The sequence below is a fragment of the Pteropus vampyrus genome, unplaced genomic scaffold, assembly GCF_000151845.1.
Source record: "Pteropus vampyrus isolate Shadow unplaced genomic scaffold, Pvam_2.0 Scaffold434, whole genome shotgun sequence".
NCBI lineage: Eukaryota > Metazoa > Chordata > Mammalia > Chiroptera > Pteropodidae > Pteropus > Pteropus vampyrus.
The window spans coordinates 2,097,934-2,106,297 of NW_011889215.1; positions in this window are offsets into that span (position 1 = coordinate 2,097,934).

Consider the following 8,364-nt stretch of genomic DNA (forward strand, 5'->3'; position numbering starts at 1 on the left):
AAACTTATTGGATTTCATTAACCAGTATCACCATAAAAATTAATTAATTAGTTAAAAAATAAAAACATAAAAATAAAAAAATGTGTAAAATGGAAGGTGAGATAAAGAGTTTCCCAGACAGGAAAAACTTAAGGAATTCATCAGCAACAAACCAGTATTAGAAGAAATGTTAAGGGGCTTCAGTAAAAAAAAAAAGAAGAGGGGAAAAAAAAGAAAAAAAATATAAGTAATAAAATGGCAGTAACTATGTACCTATTGATAATTACTCGAAATGTAAATGGATTAAATGCTCCAATCAAAAGTCATAGAGTAGCCGAATAGATAAGAAAATGAGACCCATGCATATACTGTCTACAAGAGACCCACTTCAGATAAACTGACATTAACAGAATGAAAGTAAAGAGATAGAAAAAATATTTCACACAAATGGAAATGAAAAAAATGGAGAAGCAATACTTTTATCAGACAAAATAGACTTTAAAACAAAGGCTATAATAAGAGACAAGGGCATTACATAATGATAAAGGGATAAGTACAAGAGGACATAATCCTAGTAACCATATACACACCCAACATGGGAGCACCTACATAAGTGAAGCAATTATTGACTAACATAAAAGGAGAGCTCAATAGTAATACACTTATAGTAGGGTACTTTAACATCCCATTGACACCAACGGATAGATTTTCCAGACAGAAAGTCAACAAGAAAACAATGGGCCTAGAAGATACACTTGACCGGATGGATTTAATAGATATTTTCAGAGCATCACCCCAAAGCAACAAAATATGCATTCTTCTCAAATGTACATGAAACATTTTCCAGGATATGCCATATGTTAGGACACAAAACAAGTCTCAGTGAATTTAAGAAGATTGAAATCATATCAACTTTCTTCTCTGATCATAATGGTATGAAACTAGAAATCAACTACAAGAAAAACTGAAAAATACACAAACACATGGAAGCTAAAGAACATGCTCCTAAACAATTAAATGGATTAACAATGAGATCAAGGAAGAAATAAAAAGATGCCTAGAGACAAATGAAAATAAAAACATAATGACTCAAAATCTGTGGGACAAAGAGAAAGCTGTTCTAAGAGGGAAATTCAAAGCAATACAGGCCTACCTCAAGAAACAAGAAAAAGCTCAAATAAACACTCTAAACTTACACTTAAATAAACTAGAAAAAGAACAGCAAACAAAACCCAAAGAGAGTGGATGGAAAGAAATAATACAGATCAGAGCAGAAATAAATAAAATAAAGTCTAGAAAAACAATACAAAAGATTAGTGAAACCCAGAAGTACTTCTTTGAAAGAATAAACAAAATTGACAAACCCTTAACCAGACTCATCATGGGAAAAAGAAAGAGGACTCAAATCAATAAAATCAGAAATGAAAGAGGAGAAATAACTACAGACTCCACAGAAATACAAAGGATTGTAAGAAAATATTCATAGCAATTATACACCAATTAGAAAATATCTTAGAAACATATTATCTCTCAAAACTTACTCAAGAAGAAACAGGAAATCTGAACCAACCAATTACCACCCATGAAATAGAATCAGTAATGAAAAAACCTTCCAAGAAACAAAAGTTCTGGATGAATTTTATCAAACATTTAAAGAAGAATTAATACCTATTCCTCTTAAACTATTCCAAAAAATTCAAGAGGAGGGAAGGCTCTCTAATTCCTTTTTGAGGCCACCATTAACTTGATTCCAAAACTGGATAAAGACATTACACACACACACACACACACACACACACACACACACACACACACACACACACATACACACACACTGTAGGCCAACGTCTCTTATGAATATTGCTACAAAAATCCTCAACAAAATATTAGCGAACTGAATTCGGTGATACATTAAAAATATCATACACCATGATCAAGTTGGATTTATTTTGGGGATGCAAGGTTGCTACAATATCCACAAATCAATTAATGTGATTCAATACTAACAAACTGAAAGATAAAAATCTTACGATCATATCAATAGATGCAGAAAAATGTTTGACAAAATCTGGCATCTATTTATGATAAAAACTCTCAGCAAAGTGGGAATAGAGGGAACATACCTCAACATAATAAAGGCCATATATGACAAACTTACAGCTAACATCATACACCATAGGAAAATTTCAGAAAGAGAAATTTATAAAACAATCCCATTTACAATTGCATCAAAAACAATAAAATACCTAGGAATCAAATTAGCCAAGGAGGTAAAAGACCTGTTCTCAGAAAATTATGTCATTGAAAAAAGAAATTGAAAAAGATACAAATAAATAGAAGCATATACCATGCTCATTGGTAGGAAGAATCAACATCATTAATAGCCATACTATTCAATGCAATCCCTATCAAAATACCAATGGCATTTTTCAGAGAGCTAGAACAGATAATCCTAAAATTTATTTGGAATGATAAAAGACTCTGAATAGCCATGGCAATCTTGAAAAAAAAAAAAGAAGAAAGCTAAAGGTATCACACTACCTGATATCAAACTATACTACAAGGCTAAAGTAATCAAAATAGCATTGTACTGACATGAAAACAGATATATTGATAAATGTAACAGAATAGAGAGCCTAGAAATAAATACACACCTATATGCTCACTTAATAGATAACAAAAGATGCAAGAATATACAGTGGGGTATAGATAGTCTCTTTAATAAATGATGCGGGGATAATTGGACCGATACATGCAAAAAGTGAAACTGGACCACCTTCTTACACTGTATACAAGAATAGACTCAAAATGGATTAAAGACTTAAATGTAAGAGCCCAAACCATAAAATTTCTAGAAGAAAACATAGTCAGTAATCTCTGATATTGCTAGTAGTAATTTCTTTTTGGACATATCTCCTCAGGCAAGAGAAACAAAAGAAAAAATTAAACAAATGGGACTACATCAAACTAAAAAGTTTTTGCACAGCTAAGGAAACTATCAACAAAATGAAAAGACGACCTACCGAATTGGAAAAGATATTCACTTATAATATATTTGATAATGGGTTAATATCCAAAATATATAAAAGAACTCACACAACCCAATAACAAAAACACAAACAATCCAATTAAAAAATGGGCAGAACACCTGAATGGATATTTCTCCATAGAGGAAATACAGGCAGCCAATAGACATATGAAAAGATATTCAAAGTCACTATTCATCAAATAAATGCAAATTAAAACCACAATGAGATATCACCTCACACCTGTCAGAATGGCTATCATGAATAAACCAAAGAACAACAAGTGTCAGTGAGGATATGGAGAAAAGAGAACCCTCATACACTGTTGGTGGGATTGCAAATTGGTCCAGCCATTATGGAAAACAATCTGGATGTTCCTCAAAAAATTAAAAATGGATCTACTCTTTGACTCAGCAATTGCACTTCTGGGTTTTTATCCATAATAAATAAATAAATAAAACCATAAATTGTAAAAATCTATGCACCCCTATGTTCATGGCAGCACTGTTTACAATAGAGAAGATATGGAAGCAAACTAAATGCCCATCAACAGATGATTAAAGAAGTTATGGTTCATATATTCAATGGAATATTGCTCAGCCATTAAAATGAAATCCTACCATTTGCAATGACATGGATGGACCTAGAGGTTATTATGCTGAGTGAAATAAGTCAGACAAAGAAAGATGAATACCATATGATTTCACTTATATGTGGAATCTAAGGAACAAAGAGAACAAACTAATCAAAAACAGATTCACACATATAGGGGACAATCTGGTGACAGCCAGAGGAGTGGGGATTCGGGAGTTGGAAGAAAGGGGTGAAGGGTTAAAGAAATACAGATTTGTAGTTGACAGATGGTCAAAGCGATGGGGAGCATGGCATAGGGAATGAAGTCAGCAGTAATGTAATGGCTAGATGTAGAGCTAGAGAAGAAAAAGAATAATCAGAGAGATCGTGTCACAAACTATATAAATTTTTAAGCAATGTACTGTACACTAGATACAAATAATAAAGTAAAATTTAAAAAATAAAAAGAAAAAAGTAAACTTGAGAAATGGTAAATACACATGTAAAAACACATGTATGACAAGTATTAAATTGTAGTAGATAAAATTATTACATATAGGAATTATAAATAAGTTTATAAATTACAAAAAAATAAAATAAAATCTTGCTATTTGTGACAACATGGATGGACCTAGAGAGTATTACACTAAGTGAAATAAGTCAGACAGAGAAAGACTAATACCATATGATTTCACTTAAATGTGGAATATAAAAATCAAAATAAACAAACAGAACAAAAACAAACTCATAGAGAACATTTTGATGGTTGCCAGATGGGAGGAGGTCTGTGGGGATGGGTGAAAAAGGGGAAGGAATTAAGATGTACAAATTGCCAGTTATAAAACAGTCCTGGGGATGTAAAGTACAGCATAGGAAATATAGTCAATAATAGTGTAATAACTATGTATGGTGTCAGGTGGGTACTAGACTTATTGGGGTGATCACTTTGTAAGGTATATAAATGTCTTATCGCTATGTCGCACACCTGAAACTAATATAATATTGTATGTCAACTATAATTGAGAATTTTTTAATTAAAAAGGAAAACATATATATAAAATATATATATATATATATATATTTATGTGGGAGTGTTCTGAAATTCTTAGCCTAGAATAACAAAAGTAGAACTCTTAGCAAACATTTTATTTGAGATCACGAATCCCTATTGTTTAATCTACATCTCTGGTTTGTCTGTTTCTTGCTACCAGATGCATGCTAATAAATACAAATGCCTTGTAAAGAATGCTCGGTTTAATGAGTTTAAGAAACATTATACATTAAAATTTCTACTTAAAGATTCACAATATACATTGCATGTTAAAAATCAATGAGATTTATATTGTTTAACACTGTGCTTAAGATAATTATATGAAGAAATAATCCTGTTTTAAAAATCACCTATTAAATCTCATGGAATTAATAATGTCTTCTGTTCACTTGGTAACTACTGGTTGTTCTTGGAACTATATATGATTTTGTGTTTTGTTTGTTTACTTGTTTGTCTTTCTCATTAGACTGTGTGCTCCTTGAGGGAGTTGGTAGCGGGGCGGAGGGGAGGGTGCACCTTTTTTACTGTGACTTCAGTGCCTGGCATTTTAACTTGATTTAATAAATCTTGACACATGAATAACAATAGTAATGGGAAAAAAGAGTTGTTTTGGATTCATGAAGTACAAGGAACTGTTTGAAGTCAATCCTAAAGAAAAGTTTTTAACCTGTGAATCCTTGGGGAAACTTGGTCTATGAACAGCATTTCTTGTGAACAGGCTATTGGTCTGCTGTTCCCTTTCCCCTTCTGCATGGCCTTTCCTCACTTCCTTCATTCTTTCTATAAAGTGGAACCCTACCTCTACTCTCTAGTCCCAGCTTTCTTTTGAGATTTATCAACACACGGCATTTTCACAGTCTCCTCACTAGCAAGTAAGTTTCATAACGATTGTAAATCTTGTTATTCTACTGCTGTGCCTAGACCAATGCCTATGGATCAATACACATTTGATATGCATAATCATGTGCTATTTTCCCCCCAGGGGAGAAGGATGCCCAGACCTGAACTTGTGATGAGTATACTGCCTGACCTGAACTAGTAGCAGAAATGGCAGATTGGGGTGGGGAAGAGGGTGCTTTTCTATGTGAAACTTTTTACCAATTCTATGGCACCTTCTAAGATGTATAAATCCTTTCTTTTAAAAAAAAAATTAAAAAGATGCTTGAAATGTTTGAACAGAGAAGCCTTCCTACACACGTTTTTTTTAGAAATTTGGGAAATTTTTGCCTACCACAGGAGACATAAGTATTTTATATCTTGTCAAATGAAAAATGAATATTGATTATTCTGGTATCTCTCTCCTGCCAAAGTTTTCTTTGACCTCTATGGAATACTCTGGTTAGCATGCAGCTTCTTAGGTTATTGGAGGCAGGAAATACTCAATGTATTTAAACCATTACGCACATGTCCAAAAAGAGAGGAAATGTCTACATCAGTTCTTGGATACAGTCTAATTAACTAGCAGAGACCGCGTTTTGAAGCTCTATTGCTTACATACAGATGTTTTCAGTAATGTAGCAGTAAGCAGATGGCACCAGAGTTTCCAACAGGAGAATGTTAGTCTTTTAAAGGGAGAGGGGAGATATTTCTCCACATAGGAAAGAGGGGTTTCTATCAGAACACCAGATAATGAGCAGAGGTGAGGGGCCTTTCCAGGCACAGAGCACATGCACTCCTATGGGGGCCAAGCTTTAGGCTGCATTGGAATGCTTAGGGCCCCAGTTCAGTGGAGATTCACCAAGGAGCCCTAGAACTGGACAGGGCAGCAAAGAGTAATAAAAGTATTCTTTAGCTAACAATGACCAGAGGGTATTGCACCTATAAGGGGGGCTCTTGGTGACAAAAGGTGTTTCACTTGTGGGTAACATGGTTCATTTATCTTATTCTCAAGGATAAGAAAGCTGTCTACCCACCTAATATTTGTCATTTCTCCAGATAGGTTTTCACCCACCTAATATTTGTCATTTCTCCAGATAGGTTTTCAGAAATAATGCTTTCAATCTTCATCCCTCAAGCTTCCTTGTTCTCCAAACAATGAATCAAAACAGACAGCCTCTTCTCACTATCCCTACCCTATAACAGTTCATCTTGGCTACACATGCATGCTCTGCTCTCATTAAATTGCTTTTCTTTCCTTTATCACTAGGGTTTTTGGGCAGAGCTGTGCTGCATGAATAAAAGTGGAGGTTTGTTAATCAAGAATAAGGGAAGAGTGGATGTGGAATTTGGTCTCACAGGGCCTACCACACCTCCACTTTTCCATGTTAGACTGGCTTCCACTGCATGTGTCACAGAAACTGCTCTGTCAAAACCACCAGTGACTTCTCTGTTGGATCTCATTTGACTTTTTGGAAGGTATAGGTGTGCTAAGCCTTCTCTCCACCATGACACCTCCTTCTCACTTGGCTTCTGTGGGGCCACTTTCTCTTTATTTTCCTCCACACACACAGTATTCCTTAAGGTACTGGGCCCAGGCCTCTGCCTTTCCTCTGATACCTTTTCCAAGTCACTTCACCCAAGTCTTTGGCTTCAGGGACAACTTCCTGCTGATGACTCTCTCTCCATCCTTCATCAGCTCAGATCTCTTTGTCCACTGGCCTACTGGACATACCTATGGCTCAGAAGCACCTCAGATTTAACACATACAAAGAAAGCTCCTCATTTTTAGTGTTAAACTTAAAGTTCCTTCTATAGTACCTCTTTTGGTGCAGGGAGCTAGGGCAGCAAACCAGGGCATCATTACTTTCATTCAATCCCCCTGTAGAAATGATATTGTGCCCCTTTATGGGGCTGGCACAGCAGTCCCTCAGCTGCTGCAGGGGCTGCTTGCTGGTGATGCCCATACCTCTACTCTTTTCTGGAGGACTGCTCTTGGTTGAGGAGAGCTGCCTGACTGTAGATGCTTATAGGCATTACATTTCCTCACCCTTGGTGGCCCCTGGCCAATATTGACTGACTTGACAGCCAAACCCTCTCACCCGTGGACAGGACATCCTCTGGTGCAACTTAACTCCCATCTACCCTGGGTGCAGACTGAGGTCAGACTTATCCTGAAATCACATGTATGCAGAGCTTCTTCTGCCTTGGCCTGCTTTTCTCCCACACAGGTTGTTCATGAGAGCCCTCTCCCAATAAATTGCTTGCATAAGAATTCCCATCCCAGGCTCTGCTTCCAGGGAGCCTGGCCAAAGCAGTCATCAGGTCTCAAATTCCATTTCCTTGTTTCCTAAACCTGCCCCACCCATCATCCCTCTGCTGCACTTGTTCCACATAGCCCAGTGCTGCTAATGGAAACAGAATGAGAACCCCATCTGGGATTTAACATTTTCTAGCAGCCACACTAAAGCCAAGACAGTCAGGTGAATTTAATTTTGGTAATATATTTTAACCCAACATAACCAAAATAGTATCATCGTAACATACAATTAATGTAAACATTATATAAAAATTATTAATAGTTAACATTCTTTAACTTACACTAAATCTTTTACTCTTATAGCCCACTGCAATTTGAATGCTAAATTTTCAAAGAAAATTTATTAGATCTTTATTTAGATTTCACAAAATCCATAGTTGGAAAAAAGATTCATGTATCTAATTTATTCCAAACATACTAAGTTTTTAAATCACTGAATTGAGTGTCAATTTAAAAAATTTAAATTAAGATGAAAGGAAATTAAGAATTCAAGTGCTAGGGCCAAAATGGCATAGATGATAGAGGCTCTGTTCATCCCT